Here is a 17093-nt window from a genome sequence, read left to right on the forward strand (position 1 = left end):
AAAATGGGGCAATCTGGCCACAGCCGGCCCTGTGCTGGCGTGGCCATAGCTCCCTGAAGGGACCCTCGTCACTTTCCTCTCTCTCGTCTCCCATGGGCCCCTGAGCCTCCCTGTTAACTCTCGATGATTTCGCTTCCCCTTGTTGGCTTGACTTTCACTGCTGCCTGCAGCTCTCATCTACCCTGGGCTACGTGGCCCCTGCTGTAGACTTTTGTACTGGAGACACCTGGGTTAGGTGCCCTGTAGTGGCTCCCTAGAGACTGTTGATGACAAGATAATTGTGGATGGTAATGATATTCTTCTAAATTGACTTTGTCCGTGTGCTGTGGAATACACTTCCCAGCTTACTCGGTGCTCTCTGCATTCTTCGTGCAAAGACTTGTCTTGGGTTTTTTTTTGCTATTTCACTTCCCCAGAACTTGAAAGTATCCATTTCTGGGTCATTCCACAGTATTTAAAACCATTTAAAACCAGTAGCTGAGCAGGGGGCACTGAGGCTGTTGGGGTTGATGAAGAGCCTGGTGCCTTGGTCTCTGGGATCTGCCCTGGGGAAGGGGGGCAGGGGCTGAGTTACCACCTCTTCCCTCCACAAAAGGCGCCAGAGGAGCTTTCTTTTTTGGAAAATGCCTTTATTTGGATTGCATATTTTTACATTTCGCAGCCTCCCCCAATTGGTGGCATATGCCCTGTACCTGACGGTGACGTGCTGTCCTCACAGGCACCCACAATGCGCACCATCCAGGCTGTGAAAATAACAAGCCTTTTTTTAGGGTGTATTTGCATGTCCTCTCCCCCGCTGTCAGACTGCAGTGTTGCGGGGGCGATGAGGCCAGATGGAGGAGCACAGAGGCGCTGGTGTGGAATAAGGTCAGCCCTGCACTGGGAGCCGACCTGCAATGCGCTAAGTCAGACCCAAGGTGGGTGGGGGGGTGCCTTCTGAGAGCAACTGAAAAATAAAGGGGGTTGAGAGAGAACCTTGCCACTGGGAACCTTACATCCTGAAGAGTCATTTGCATATGGCACACTGCCTTTGGGGAATTTTCACAGTAGCACCTTGGACTTGTAAAAGTTTCTTGAATAACCGTAAGATACGAATTTACATCTATGGAGTGTTTAATACGTAGCAGGCCTTTTGCTAAGGGCTTAACACGTATGATCTCTTTTGTTCCTTACCTGGTCCTGGTGATCCGATTCTCCTCCAGTTTAAAGAAGAAGAATATGGGACTTCCCTGGCAGTCCAGTGGTTAGGACTCCATGCTTCTGCTGCAGAGGGCCAGGGTTCAATCCCTAGTCGGGGAACTAAGATCCCTCAGCCCAAGAGGTGTGGACAAAAGAAATTTTTTTTTTTAATTTAAAAATAAAAAAATAAAAGAAGAGGTAGTTGAGATCCAGGGAGGAGGAAGTCAAGTCACGCAGGGTTGCACAGCTGGAGGATGGCAGAGCTGGGAGCTGCATGGGGAAGATACTGCTGCTGTAACTTGCGGGGTGCATCTGGCACAATGCTGGGCATGCTCTGCGAAGTGTCTCACCGAACCCTCTTGAGAACCCTCTAAGTCATTATTATTACTGTTGTTATTGTTATGCCCACAGTATGGATGCCATCAACAAGTCTTGGGGACATCCAAGGTCACACAGCTGGGAAACAGGCCTAAGCAGTCTGGCTTTTCAGCCAAAGCTTTAACCTCATGCTCTGCTGCCCTTTGTGCTCACTGCCTGCCTTCCAGGATTCTAATCAGTGCTCTAGCAGGCTGGGGAGGCAGATGAACCCGGTCCCAGAATGTTCCATTATTTTGATGACGTGGCCCGATTAGCGCTGAGCCCGGCAGTTCTGCAGCCGTCTCATCTCTCAGGTCCCCATAGAGTGGACAGGCCAAGCCGCTGTGCAGGCAGCTCCATCCCAGCCGGCTCTTGGGCTGTCCGCCTTGTGGGGGCCAACAGCCTCTTGGGCCATGTCCAAATACACAAAGCAGTTGCGTAAGAGAAAATCGGAGGAATTAAGTTAAAGGACAGGTTTTGTAATGATAAAGTGCTTCGTGCTGATGTTGTTATTATTATATGGTTGACACATCATGTGAAACTATTTTCATGCTAGCTGCTTTCCTGCAGTCCGTTTGTCTAGCAGATACTTGCTAAGCACCCAATGTGTGCCAACCACTGGGCCAGACACTGGATACTGAACCGTAAGCCAAGTAGACAAAACCCACCTTCTCTTGGACTATGTATTTGGAGTGGGGACATCTGAGAATAAGCAAATTCACATACAATATAAAAGGCCAGGTAGTGGTCAGTGTCATGAAGACAAATTCAGTAGACCAAGTGGATGGCCAGTGGCCAGATTACGTGTTGGCTAGGGCATGTGGGCATGTTATATTGTGACTTATGGCATTTTTAGAGCTGATGCTTCTGTCTTGCCTCTTTGTTCTTCTTTCCTTTCCAATACTCCTTTTCAAGGCAGCTTTGCTCCCTGGCTTTCTCCAGAGCTTTCCTTCCTTTGTCCATTTTTTTGTTCTGTAGCCTCTTAAAGCTGGACTCCTCCACCAAGCACTCTCTACTGTCCTGGAGGTCTTGGCCTTTCCCAGCTGGGTCATCTCTGACTGGGCTACTCTGATTGTGGTGGCCACACCCTGCCTCTGGGCCTGGAATGCATTTCCAGTAGTGGGGGAGGGAGACTAGAAGCCCTGTCCTTGCAACCGCCCCCCACCCCAACCCCCGCCAAGCACTGCTCTACAGCCTGCTGGATAGAACCCCTCACCCTCTGTGCCACTCTGGGGTGCTCTAGTAGGGACTCAAGTTCGTGGGAGGTTAGCCTGGATGACCTTTTAAGAAAGAGATTGCAAATTGTCATTCCATGGGCAGGAGTCAGCCTACAGATGAATCTTGTTTGGCCTTCACCGTGTGGGTTTTTTCTTCCTTTCTTTTTTTTTTAATTGAAAGAGTTGCTATATTTAAAAGCCAGGAAATGTGGACTTTTTGGCTTCTTTAAAAAACCCAGAATATGTGGCCCCTCTAGGCCCACAGCCTTATATGCACCGGGAAGCTGGAACTGAGTAGCAGACACTCACTGTGTTGGCATGTGGGCCTCAGTTCTCTGCAGTCCCCACTGCCCCCTATTGCCTTCTACCCAGCCCATTTCACACCCTGTCACCAGCCTGCTTTTGAGCCTGTGTCCTGTGTTTAGGTTCCAAGGACGGGGACTACATCTTTCATTCCTTCCTTTTTATTTCCACCAGACGGTGGACAGTGCTTGGCCTATGAAAGTGCTAGTCGCTCAGTCCTGTCCAACTAGTTGTGACCCCATGGACTACAGCCTGCCAGGCTCCTCTGTCCATGGAATTCTCCAGGCAAGAATGCTGGAGTGGGTAGCATTCCCTTCTCCAGGGGATCTTCCCAACCTAGGGATTGAACTTGGGTCTCCTGCGTCACTGTAGGCAGATTCTTTACCGTCTGAGCCACAAGGGAAGCCCATCTGGTCTATAGATTGTATGTTAAGATATGCTTGGTGGTTTGAACATTAATTAGCTGTATCGACTCGGCAAGTCACTTAAACTTTCCATCCCTTAGTTTCTATATCTCCCAGTTCTCATCTCCAGGCATTTGTCCATTTTTTTTTTTTCTGTTTGTGAGCATAAGGGACTTCAGGCTACAGGCAAGAGGACACAATGAAAATCAAACCAGCCATTCCCAAACTTGGTTGATCATCAAAACCACTTGGAAACCTTATGAATCCAGATTCCCAAACGCAACCTTAGGCCCAGGTACTCAGAATCTCTGAGGGTCCAGGGAATCTGTGTATTTAGAGGGCCCAGGGAGTACTTGGCTACATTTGGGAACCTGACTTTCTGTTTGTACTTCTTGTACTCTTCTGATTCCTTAGGAATCAATGTCTTCATTCCATCATGGTTTGCCTTTCCAGCAAAATCCATGTGGTAACTAGATCCTTATCCTCACCATCCTGAAAGCAGGAGAGGAGACTTACCTGTTTGTGGATTTCACATTGGTCACTTCCCAACTTCTCTAGGGGACCCTCAAGAACATTTAGAAGGTTTTCCCCTTTGGAAGAAGTGGGTCTTTGAATCAATGAACTATCGTGTGATCTTGGAAGGTGTGCTCACTCTTAAGAGTTTGCTCACCAAAAAGACCAAAATGTTCATCCATGTTTAGCCTGAGCAAAAAATTGCCCCAAACCAGCTGATGTGCTGGGTAAATGTTGGCCTAAGCATGCTTGTGTTTTTAGTGATTTAAAACATAAAGGCAGCCCACTGACATTTTTTCGCAAGCCTTGCATAATTGGTTTTTAATTTGTGGCTCTTTGGAATAGCGTTGGCCTTATTCCCTCTGACTCAGATGCTTTTTCTGTCTCGTACTTGCTTGGCAGAGAGATCCAATCTGTCCCTTCTTGGAATAGAATCTCTCAACTCATCTTTGAAATCCTAAGTTTCCACTTTAGTTCCGTCACTCTTTGTTAGCACATTTTCCAAAGCTGTTAGCTTCCCCCACCCCACTTTAATCATTGAATTTGAGGGCAAATGAGTGATAGCTAAAGATAGCCGTGCATGTGTTTAACTTTGGCCCCTGTGGTATTTACTCTTATTTCATACCATAACCTGAGCATTCACAAGGTTCCAAACTTTTTTTTTCAAACTTTAAACTTTTAATTTACTATTGGGGTATAGCCAATTAATAATGTGGTAGTTTCAGGTGAGCGGTGAAGGGACTCAGCCATATATATATATATCTATATATCCATTCTCCTGCGGATCCCCTTTCCCTCCAGCCTGGCACATAACTTTGAGCAGAGTTCCCTGTGCTTGGTTATCCATTTTGAATATTGTTTCCAAAACTCCCTAACTGTCCCTTTCCCCCAGCAACCATAAGGTCATTTTCTAAGTCTCTGAGTCTCTTTCTGTTTTGTACGTACATTTGTATCATTTCTTTTTAGATTCCGTATGCAAGGGATGTCGTATGATGCTTCTCCTCTGTCTGACTCACTTCTCTCAGTATGACTCTAAAAGTCCATCCCCGTTGCTGCAGATGGTGTTATTTCATTCTTTTCGATGGCTGGATAGTATTCCATTGTATATATGTACCACATCTTGATTCATTCATCTGTCGATGGACATTTAGGTTGCTTCCCTATCTTGGCTATTGTAAACAGTGCTGCAGTGAACATTGGGGTGCATGTATCCTTTCGGATCGTGTTTTTCTCTGAATATATGCCGGGAGTGGGATTGCAGGGTCATGTGGTAGCTCTGCTTTTAGTTTTTAAAGGCACCTCCATACTGTTCTCCATAGTGAAAGTGAAAGTCACTCAGTTGTGTCCGACTCTTTGCGACCCCATGGACTATATATACAGTCTATGGAATTCTCCAGGCCAGAATACTGGAGTGGGTAGCCTTTCCCTTCTCCAGAGCTTCTTCCCAACCCAGGGATCAAACCCAGGTCTCTTGCATTGCAGGCAGATTCTTCACCAGCTGAACCACAAAACGAACTCAAATGGCTTACAGACAAATATATGTATGTGAAAATCTCTTAGTCGCATCTGACTCTTAGTGACCCCATGGACTGTAGCCTCCCAGGCTCCTCCGTTCATGGGATTTTCCAGGCAAAAATACTGGAGTGGGTTGCCGTTTCCTTCTCCAGCTCTCCATAGTGGCTGTACCAATTTCATTCTGACTAGCAGTGTTGTAGTGTTCCCTTCTCTTCATACCCTTTCCAGCATTTGTGGTTTGTGCATTTTTTGATGATAGCCATTCTGATTGGTGTGAGGTGATATCTCATTGCAGTTTTGATTCCTAACTTCTTTTTTAACGTCCAAAGAATGTTATCATAGCACCAGGCCCCTTGGAGAGGTGGTGGTGGGGACATGGCTGGATCTGTATGTTCTTAGCAGAAATCAGACACTTCTGAAAAGTTCAAGGAGTCCCATGCTGCCTTCTTAGATCTCTGCCTTGAGATGGGGATAATAATAGCTCCTACCTTCTAGTGTTGCTGTATAATTAAGTGAACTAATGCAGGTAAAGAAGGGCTTCACATAATGCCTGGCACTTAAGAAGATACACAACAAATGTAAGACATGACTGCAATGACTTTTCAAATGAGTCAATCAGATGGTTTTATCATTGATTCAAAAATTGATTCTTGGGCTTTCATTTGCTTGTGGTATTTTACCCTTGGAGGTGGTGAGTGGCCTGAGTGAGTGGAGGTGTCCAGGTGTCAGGGGAGTGGGGCAGCAACCTGGCTGCCTAAGCAAACAGGCTGCTTCTTGGGCCTAGAAAGAGCTTTGGGCTTGGGTTCAAGCTTCTGGCTTCAGAATTGGCTCCATTGCCTACTCCCTGGACAACTTTGGACAAGTCAGCTGATCTTTTTGAGTGTAGTTTCCTTGTCTGCAAAAGGAGGAAACTAAAACTCTTGAAATTTCCTGGTGAACTTAAAGTGAGGTACTGTGTGTAAAGATAGCCTGACTATAGTCATCACACCCTTACATCACCTTTACTAGGGACTGAGTCCACTTGCAGTGAATCACACTAGAGTTTCTGACAGCAGGGGTCTTTCCAATGTGTTGTATCTATGGCCACGGTTTCAGAGAGGCAAGCTGACCTTCCTGTTTCTGGTTGTTTATGTTTAAACGCAGCCAGAGTTTTAGTTACCATCACAAACTGTGAATGAAAAGGCCCTTCAACCCTCAGGTTTCCACTAAGTTGCCCTGAGTGACCTCTTATCTCATTTCCTGTGGTGTTAAGGGCATTGCTGGTTTCCCAAGAATCCTCGGTATTTTTAGCAGCTCTGTCAATGCTGGTCATCTTACATTGGTGTCCCCAGACCCGCTGGCAATATGGACTCAGAGTTGGGAAACTGAGTCCCCTCACGGGTCCTCCTCTGGCTGAACAATTCTGCAAGTGTATAAGTGAAAGTGTTAGTTGCTCAGTCGTTTCTGACTCTTTGTGACCCCCTGGACTGTAGCCAGCCAGGCTCCTCTGTCCATGGAATTCTCCAGACAAGATTTCTGAAGTGGGCTGCCATTCCCTTCTCCAGGGGATCTTCCTGACCCAGGGATGGAATCTGGTTCTCCTGCATTGTGGGCAGATTCTTTACCACCTGAGCTGCCAGGGAAGCCAACTCTTAAGCCAGCCAGATCTCTTTCCCCTCTGCTGCTGCTGCTAAGTCGCTTCAGTCGTGTCCGACTCTGTGCGATCCCATACACGGCAGCCCACCAGGCTCCCCTGTCCCTGGGATTCTCCAGGCAAGAACACTGGAGTGGGTTGCCATTTCCTTCTCCAATGCATGAAAGTGAAAAGTGAAAGTGAAGTCGCTCAGTTGTGTCCGACTCTTAGCGACCCCATGGACTGCAGCCCACCAGGCTCCTCCATCCATGGGATTTTCCAGGCAAGAGTACTGGAGTGGGGTGCCATTGCCTTCTCCAGTCTACTGTGCCCCAAAGATACAAGACAACTTCAGGAGAGCTTGAGCTCAGAGACCTAGAAGGACATTGGAGCAGATTTGGGCTGGCTGCAGAGATACTTGGAATGAGGTTGGTGGGCTAGAACCTGTGTACATGCTGGCCTCTGTGGGGCTCACTGGCTGTGCTCTGCTGTTTGACTGCAGTGTCCTCCTTTACTAAGTACTGTGCACGTGCATGTCCTGGGTGACAACTTCTTCTGTGGCTTGCCTCCATGCCACTGCTCCCTGTCTCTCCCCCGAACCAACCCCAATACAGAACCTTGGCTCTTTGGAAGCCATGTAACCAAACAGGACAGTTGATTGGAACAGTCTGGCTCTAGAGAGGTTACTAGACATTTGAGCTTCAGCTTCCTCCCTGTCTCACAACAGATACAAAAATTAACTCAAATTGAATCAAAGACCTATTGTAAGAGCTAAAACCACAAAACTCTTGGAAGAAAAAGCCACAAATCTATGTGACCTTGGATTAGATATGACACCAAAAGCACAAGCAATGAAAAATAACTTGGACATCATCAAAATTAAAAACTGTCGTGCTTCAGAGGACAAAAAGTGAAAAGACAGTCCACAGAATGAGAACTTTTGCGAATTATAGACCTGATAAAGGATTTGTATCCAGAATATATAAAGAATGATTAAAATTCTTATTAAAAGACACATCATATCATATCATATCAGTCGCTCAGTCGTGTCCGACTCTTTGCGACCCCATGAATCGCAGCACGCCAGGCCTCCCTGTCCATCACCAACTCCCAGAGTTCACTCAGACTCATGTCCATCGAGTCAGTGATGCCATCCAGCCATCTCATCCTCTGTCGTCCCCTTCTCCTCCTGCCCCAATCCCTCCCAGCATCAGAGTCTTTTCCAATGAGTCAACTCTTCGCATGAGGTGGCCAAAGTACTGGAGTTTCAGCTTTAGCATCATTCCTTCCAAAGAAATCCCAGGGCTGATCTCCTTCAGAATGGACTGGTTGGATCTCCTTGCAGTCCAAGGGACTCTCAAGTGTCTTCTCCAACACCACAGTTCAAAAGCATCAATTCTTCGGCCCTCAGCCTTCTTCACAGTCCAACTCTCACATCCATACATGACCACAGGAAAAACCATAGCCTTGACTAGACGGACCTTTGTTGGCAAAGTAATGTCTCTGCTTTTGAATATGCTATCTAGGTTGGTCATAACTTTCCTTCCAAGGAGTAAGCGTCTTTTAATTTCATGGCTGCAGTTACCATCTGCAGTGATTTTGGAGCCCAGAAAAATAAAGTCTGACACTGTTTCCACTGTTTCCCCATCTATTTCCCATGAAGTGATGGGACCGGATGCCATGATCTTCGTTTTCTGAATGTTGAGCTTTAAGCCAACTTTTTCACTCTCCACTTTCACTTTCATCAAGAGGCTTTTTAGTTCCTCTTCACTTTCTGCCATAAGGGTGGTGTCATCTGCATATCTGAGGTTATTGATATTTCTCCCAGCAATCTTGATTCCAGCTTGTGTTTCTTCCAGCCCAGCGTTTCTCATGATGTACTCTGCATATAAGTTAAATAAGCAGGGTGACAATATACAACTTTGACGTACTCCTTTTCCTATTTGAAACCAGTCTGTTGTCCCATGTCCAGTTCTAACTGTTGCTTCCTGACCTGCATACAAATTTCTCAAGAGGCAGGTCAGGTGGTCTGGTATTCCCATCTCTTTCAGAATTTTCCACAGTTTATTGTGATCCACACAGTCAAAGGCTTTGGCACAGTCAATAAAGCAGACATAGATGTTTTTCTGGAACTCTCTTGCTTTTTCCATGATCCAGCAAATGTTGGCAATTTGATCTCGGGTTCCTCTGCCTTTTCTAAAACTAGCTTGAACATTTGGAAGTTCACGGTTCACATATTGCTGAAGCCTGGCTTGGAGAATTTTGAGCATTACTTTACTAGCGGGTGAGATGAGTGCAATTGTGCGGTAGTTTGAGCATTCTTTGGCATTGCCTTTCTTTGGGATTGGAATGAAAACTGACCTTTTCCAGTCCTGTGGCCACTGCTGAGTTTTCCAAATTTGCTGGCATATTGAGTGCAGCACTTTCACAGCATCATCTTTCAGGATTTGGAATAGCTCAACTGGAATTCTGTCACCTCCACTAGCTTTGCTCATAGTGATGCTTTCTAAGGCCCACTTGGCTTCACATTCCAGGATGTCTGGCTCTAGGTCAGTGATCACACCATCATGATTATCTGGGTCGTGAAGATCTTTTTTGTACAGTTCTTCTGTGTATTCTTGCCATGTCTTCTTAAAAGACACATAGCCTAATTTAAAAAATGGACAAAGTATCTCAATACACATTTCTCCAAAGAAGATATATGAATAGTTAATAAGCACATGGAAAGATGCTCAACATCATTAGCCATCACAGAAATGCAAATCAAAACCACAATGAGATACCACTTCACACCCACTAGGATAACTGTAATAAAAAGGACAGATAATGACAAGTATTAGTAAGGGTGTGGAGAAGTTGTAATCCTCATCCACTGCTGTTGGGAATGTAAAATGGTGCAGATGCTTTGGAAAACAATCTGGCAGCTCCTCAAAAGGCTAAACATAGTGTTACCATGAAATGAAAGTGTGTTAGTCGCTCAGTCGTGTCCGACCTTTTCAACCCAATGGTCTGTAGCCACTCTCCTCTGTCCATGGGATTCTCCAGGCTAGAATACTGGAGTGGGTTGCCATTTTCTTCTCTCTATGACCCAGCAATCCCACTTCTAGGTATATGTGATCAAGAGAAATTAAAACAGAAACTTATACAGGAGTGTTCACAATATCTCAAAAGTGTCAACAGCCCAAATGTCCATTAGCTGATGAATGGATAAAACGTGCCATATCCATATCATGGAATATTATTTGGCCATAAAAAGGGATAAAGTACGTACCACAACGTGGATGGACCTTGCAAACCTTACATGAAAGAAGCCTGTCACAAAAGACCACATGTTGTGTGAGTCCATTGTTATGAGATGTCCAGAAGAGGCAAATCTGTAGAGACAAGGAGGAGAACTGGTTCCCTGGTGCCTAAGGTCGGGGGAGATGGGCGAAGTTGGAGTGATGGCTCAAAGGTATGGAGTTTCTTTCGGGGGTGATGAGAATGCTGTAAAGTTAATTGTGATGGCTGCACAAGTTTGTGAATCTATTCAAAGCAATTGAACTGTGCACTTTAAGTGGGCTGAACTGTGTGGTATGTGTGAATTTTATCTCAAAGCTATTGTAATACAGGCAAGAGTAATATCAACCTCACTTGGGTACAGGGAGGATTAAAAGGGATACTGTATGTTAATCGTATAGCATGTGTGATGCGGCGGTGCCATAGCCGTGATGCCACACAGCGTGTATCGATGCTCCAGAATTAGTAGCTATGATGATTAATACCCCCGCCACTGGCCCTTTTAGGTCAATAGTGGCAAAAAAGCCAGGGTCTGGTTAGGGATATTTTCTCTCTCTTTTGTTGCTAGAGGCCCTGCAAAAGCAATGGGAGCAGCCTGGCAGGGTTTTGTATGGAACTTGGGAGGAAATATGGCATAATCCTGCTTATTCATTAGCATCCCCTGGTGAGTGTTTAAAAAACAATACCGAAATTCATCCCAGTGATTCTAGCTCAGTTGGTCTGGGTGGGGCCGGCAGGTGGTTCTGATCTGTAGCCATTGGTTGAAACCCACGTTACCTTATAAACTGGCCCAGGTCTTTGAAGGAGTAAGGACATTTGCCTTCAGGACAGAAGGATCACATGAGCAGTGGATTTTATGGTTTGAAAACTGCTTTACATAGATTATCTCCTTTGATCTCTTCAAAAACCTTATGAGCTAGATGTTTTTTTAGTACCACTAGTTGTTAGGGAACCAGCAGCTCAGAGAGATTAACTTGCCAGAGTCTCATTTTTAAGGCATAATTTTATCTAATCTTTTTTTTTTTTTTTTTAAAGCAAGTTCTACACCCATGCTCATACCTGTTAATGATCAAATCTGACACTTTGGAGAGCACTGCCAAGGTGACATCTGGTGCCAGGTGGGTCTGTTTTGTTCAGAACAAAGGTCTTTCTGCTACTTCTCTTTACTGCTGAGCCTTGAGAGTGCAGGGCAAGCTGGAAGACCATTATTTATGTATGTATATGTGTGTGTACTTATATAACACATACACACCTGTTTGCAACTACCGATTTATGTGTGCAGGGGAAACATAAGACAGGAATAATTTGGATCCTGAAGCTATCATAAACCTTCAACTTTCTCCCATAACCTCTGAGTTAAAGATTTTGCATCAACCGGAACTCATTTTTATATTCTTATTGAATGACTCTAATAAGTATATGATACAATTTGAGCCCCTTAATAAAATACCACCTTTATCAATTTAGTATATCGTTGTTGTTGTTTAGTTGCTAAGTAAGTCTTGTCCAACTCTTTGTGACCCCATGGACTGCGGCACACCAGGCTTCCCTGTCCTTCATGATCTCCCGGGATTTGCTCAAACTCATGTCCATTGAGTCAATGATGCCATCCAGCTTTCTCATCCTCTGTTGTCCCCTTCTCCTCCTGCCTTCAATCTTTCCCAGCATCAGGGTCTTTTCCAATGAGTCAGCACTATTCAAAGTCAGGCGCGGACCCAGTGGCATCTGGGAGTGTGTGAGAAGCACAGACTCCTGAGTCTCACCCTAAACCTACTAAAGTAGACTCTCTAGAGGGTGAAGCCCTTGAATCTGTGACATCAGAAGCCCTCCAGTAGGTTCTGATGTTCTCAGAACTGAACATTGCTTCCAGCTCTGACTGGTGATGGTTCTCTCGGAGAACGGCTACAAGGGCTTGAAACCACATTTTTCTTCAAACCTATCTCAAGTTTCCTGGAGGAATCTGCATGCCATCATGTGGTATCTGAGTCTGTGTAAGGCAGGGTTGTTCTCTGAGTCTGCAAACACCTTAGCATTTCCAAAGCAGTTATTTCCAGGTCTTGAGATGTTCCTGCTGCCAGCATTCACACCCAAAGGGACTTCCCAATTAAACTGCTGAGCTTGTCAATAGGCCGGCTCCTTTATTGTTGTAGAAGGGAGAGAATCAGATATACTGTTCTGATGCCAAAGGAGCCTTCACTTGCTGTATCTGGCCCAGAGTTCTCAGCAGCTCTGGTCTGATAACTGGGGAGTGGGGGCTTTCAGCCCCCGTCATCTGTCTAGATGCTACGAAACCCTGCCTTCACCCACTATGAACTTTAACTGCAACCATTTCATTGTATAAGTCATGCATGGTGAAATCACCCTTCCAAGCTCCAGGCCAGGCATCCCTGGCTGTCAGTTCCTTTGACCACTGTCATCTGGATGGGATTTTTATTAGCTGGCTTTCTGTTTCCTCAAAATAGAGGTCTCCGTTTCACTCAGTGATTTCTTATCTGTGCCTCGTGTCTGAAAGAAATTGGCTGAAATCTGTATTTCAGCTGCACACCCTGCATACAGATTAAACGGAACTGCGTTGGTGGAGAATAATTAAGCCAAGGACCTTGTTTTTCACCTTCATGATGAAAGACGAATGACTTCCAATGCTTTAATAGGATGATGGCACTTGAAATGTTCTAGTTTGGCCAACTCGGGACTTTCAGAACAGACCTGTTCATAAATATTCTTTGCAACAGCTGCATTTTCATTTAATTATAGACTGTCATTCAGTCACTTGCAGGGGCTCTTGTCTCTCTCTCTTTTTTTTTGCCCTGTGCAATCAAGGTATATTACACAGCTCGTTGTTATTGCTATTGTTAAAGACCCAGTTTCTATTGTATGATTAACTCTTTTTGTGAAGAAAATGGATTTTCCCCTGTCGGTATATTCTGCTTCTGACCATTCTTTTGGGGGTGGGGAGAATCTCATATGTGGAGGCTACTATTTCTGTCCTTTTCTCATCTTTTTGAAGTGAATGTCAATTGGGCAACAAAATTGATTGATTGCCTAGTGGGAAACCAAACCTCCCTAAACCATAAATATGAAACAGGCCTGGAATAGACAGATTTCAACAACAAAAAAGAGCCATCATTCTTCAAATAGCTCTTGTCCGCAAAAGGATTTCCCGGCAACCTTTGTCCCTTTTCTCTTCCTCTGCCTGAGCCAAGGTGATTATTGCCTCTATCTCCCAGCCTCCCCCTCACTTTCACAGTAACAGAGTTTGCCCTTCACTCAGCAGGGCCATCCACAGATGGGTGCCACCCTGCCCAGCTGGCTATTTCAGGCTTTGTTCCAAACACAATGCTGCCTTTTCTTAGTGGTAGAAACAGGCTGTTCTCCACTGCTTTTGAGAGAATGGCCCTTTCCTACTCTGTGCATAAACCAGCCTCAGGCCTTGGGTGGCCTATTTTTTTAGAGGTTCTCTTAACCCTGGAGAAGGTTTTGACTGAGGCCCATGAGGCAGGGGTCATGAGATGCTTCCTCTTACTGAGATGCAAGACCTCAGAGAAGTCTGTTTGATTGGATCCCCTATGGCTCTAATGCAACAAGAATAGGAGCGGGCTTTCATCCTAAAGAGGTATTCCCTGCTTCTTTCCAGAAAGCAGTGGGGTTCTGGGTGGTCTCACCACTGTCTGACCCAGAGACCTGCTTGGACTCACTCTGTTTCCCTGAACTTGAGTTTCCAGCCTTCGGATGCGGCAGGAATCAAGGATCTCTAGGTCTTCTTAGTTCCAGAACCTCAGGGTGGAGAGTAGCTTGCCACCTTGCTGCTCCCTGCGCTTTCGTGCAGAGGCCCAGTGCCCTGAGCAGTCACCTCTCCACCTGCGCTCGCCCCCAGCCAGGAGAGCTGCGTACAGTGAATTGGCAGGTGCAGCCATTGCCTCTGCCAGCTCCTGTTCAGAGCCTTCACCTGGTGGTTGGCTGGGCTGGAGCTTTGAGTGAGCATGGCATCCAGATGTGTGGGTTTGCTTATAGGTGAGAGTGTTGGATTACAGCCTGACAGTGGGGGCAGTTGGAAAGGGCACTGGGTTGGGAGTCAGGAGTACTGGGTTCTTGTCCAGGTCCCCAGCTCTGGGGATCAGGCCTCCCTTAAGCAAACGTTTATTGAGTGCTACTGATGGCCATAAACTCTACAAGGTGTGGGGCACACAGAAAGTCAACAAAATACAGACTTTGCCCTCACAGAACTCCCATTTTAGTGGAGGCAGAAACTAGGGCTAGAATACAGCACAGTAGAGGCCAGGATAAACTCAAAGTTCTCTGGAAGCCCAGAGCAGAGGAACACCTCCCCAGCTTGGAGGGGATGAAAATCAGGGAGGACTTCCTGTAGGAGGTCACACTTGAGCTGAATGTACAGCAATGAAACCAAGGGGACAGCAGAGGCAAAGGCATGAGGCCAGGGAAGTGTGAGGTATAGTAGAGGCTCAGTGTTGCAGGATGAGGGTGTGTAGGATAGGGATAGATGGGAGGTGAGACCAGGGCAGGTGGGGCCAAGTCACCAGGTGCCTTGTTGGGTGTATTAAGGAGCTTGGGCTTTATCCTTAGGGTAATGAGGAGCCCCTGAAGGTCAGTAACTGGATCAGATTTGCATTTTAGAAACTTCCCTCCAATGGCTGGAGTAGAGGATGGTTGTACACGGTCAGGAGGCCTCCCAGGAGGTGGAGCAGAAGAGAGAGAGATGGAGAGACAGAGAAACAGAGACAAGAGAAGAGAGAAAACCTGGAAAACGGCAGGGGGGTAGAGAGTGGAGAGCAAGTCTGAGGATGATATAGGATGTAGAATTGGATGGCTTGTCTGGTCAAAACTGGAGACAGAGGAGGGACAGGTGAGCGGGCGAGGCCTGTAACCAGGTGGGCAATGGTGCCAGCTAGGGTGGAGAAGAGAGATAAAGCCAGCAGTTGAGGACAGTCTGGATCGAGCATCCAGCAGATAGTGGATGTTTTGCCCTGAAAATAAAGACTTGGTTGGCATTCGAGAAGAGGTGGTGGCTGAAACCACTCAGTGCATATAGAGGGTCCTTGGCAGGGAGGTGGGCAGGGCCCACAGCCCCTGGCTCCCAGCAGCTGTGTTTATGTGGGAGAATGTCTGGTATGTTTGGTATCTGGGTGTTTACTTCCCAGGGTGCTCGTGGGCCCCTGGTGTTGAAATGTGGTTCCTCCACGGAAGGGGGAGGGTCCCAGCAGGCACGGCCAGGGCTCGACTTGGAGGCTTGAGGGCGGTCACTCAGGCCTGCCCACTGACAACTTGTGTGCCCTGAAGCACCCCCACCCTGCAGTCGGCCCCCAGCGCTCCTTTTATGCCAGGTTCTCTCTGTGTGGGAGGTGGGCCCGGGGCAGCACTGGCTTCACCTAGAAAGACAGGGCAGCTGGAATTTTCAGAGCCCTTCCTGTGTCCCCAGCTCTGGGATGAGACTTAAGTCGTCATGGCAACCCTGTGCGGCACGGCTCAGTGTCCTCCTTGTGCAAGTGATGCTCAGACAGGCTGAGGGACTTGCCCGGAGCACTTTTTAAAAAAATGTTTATAGAGAATTTTATTCAACATATAACATCTTCCAGCAAAAAAAAAGGCAATACACAGGAAGAGTTGGTGTACAGAGCTGCTAGGGTAGACCCAGGCCTCTCAGACCCCAGAGTTCATGCTGACAACATTGATGCCCCAAGTCTCAGATAAGCCCGCTTCTCTCTGCCTGGGAGAGTTTTCAGTCTAAGATAAGTCTTTCAGCCCTTCAGTACTCTGCTTAGCACTGCGGGTTTGACTTGATTTTTCCCTCTCGGTTTCGGCTGGGCACCTGCCTCACTGTCCTTTTCTCTATTGTTTTGTCCATTGAGAGTTTCTGTGTTTGCCATGCCTGGGGTTACCAAGTGTCACTGCTCTTTCTTATCCTGATTCTTTGAGGGTCTGTAAGAAAAGACCCTGATGCTGGGAGGGATTGGGGGCAGGAGGAGAAGGGGACGACAGAGGATGAAATGGCTGGATGGCATCACTGACTTGATGGACATGAGTTTGAGTGAACTCCGGGAGTTGGTGATGGACAGGCAGGCCTGGCATGCTGCAATTCATGGGGTCGCAAAGAGTCGGACGTGACTGAGTGACTGAACTGAACTGAAGATACATATTTGGAAATGCTTATGAAATGTCAGGATTCAAAAATCACATCTGGGTGACTTGCCACCGTGTGAGAGCCACGTGGCTGGCAGACAGGGCCTGAGAGTCATGACTGGAGCGGGGTGGGCCCCCCTGCTGTAAACTATGCTGCTTTCGTGCTACACTCTTGTGTTAATTGTGCAACAAATATGCTTTACTTAAAAATACCCAGGCAGATATATGAAATAAATAGCCAATGGGAATTTGCTGTGTGACCCAGGGAGCTCAGGCCAGTGCCCTGTGACAACCTGGAAGGGGTGGCATGGGGAAGGAGATGGGAGAGGGATTCGGGGCGGGGAGGGGATACATGTATACCTGGGGCTGATCCATGTTGTTGCATGGCAGAGGCCAACACAATATTATCCTCCAGTTAAAGCACTTATCCTTCGATTAAAAAAAAAGAAATACCCAGGCAGGAAAAAATAAAACGGTCATTGTCCTCACAGTTAGATGCTTAATAGTTCCATCCCTGGGCACGGAGCTGAAAGGCTCAGTCGGGGTCTTGTTACCAAGACCACCCGCCCTTCGAAGAGC

General features: G+C 46.7%; 1 protein-coding gene and 1 non-coding gene across 6 annotated transcripts in view; both read left to right on the plus strand.

The window, feature by feature from the left end:
* The window catches only part of JDP2 (Jun dimerization protein 2), a 45402-nt gene that overhangs the window by 12906 nt on the left and 15403 nt on the right, over positions 1-17093 (plus strand). The window lies entirely within an intron of this gene.
* On the plus strand, positions 1853-1931 carry MIR10162 (microRNA mir-10162). Its single transcript, NR_162192.1, has one exon. It is a non-coding gene; the product is annotated as a microRNA mir-10162 (primary transcript).

This window comes from Bos taurus, chromosome 10 (genome assembly GCF_002263795.3).
Source record: "Bos taurus isolate L1 Dominette 01449 registration number 42190680 breed Hereford chromosome 10, ARS-UCD2.0, whole genome shotgun sequence".
Classification (NCBI taxonomy): domain Eukaryota; kingdom Metazoa; phylum Chordata; class Mammalia; order Artiodactyla; family Bovidae; genus Bos; species Bos taurus.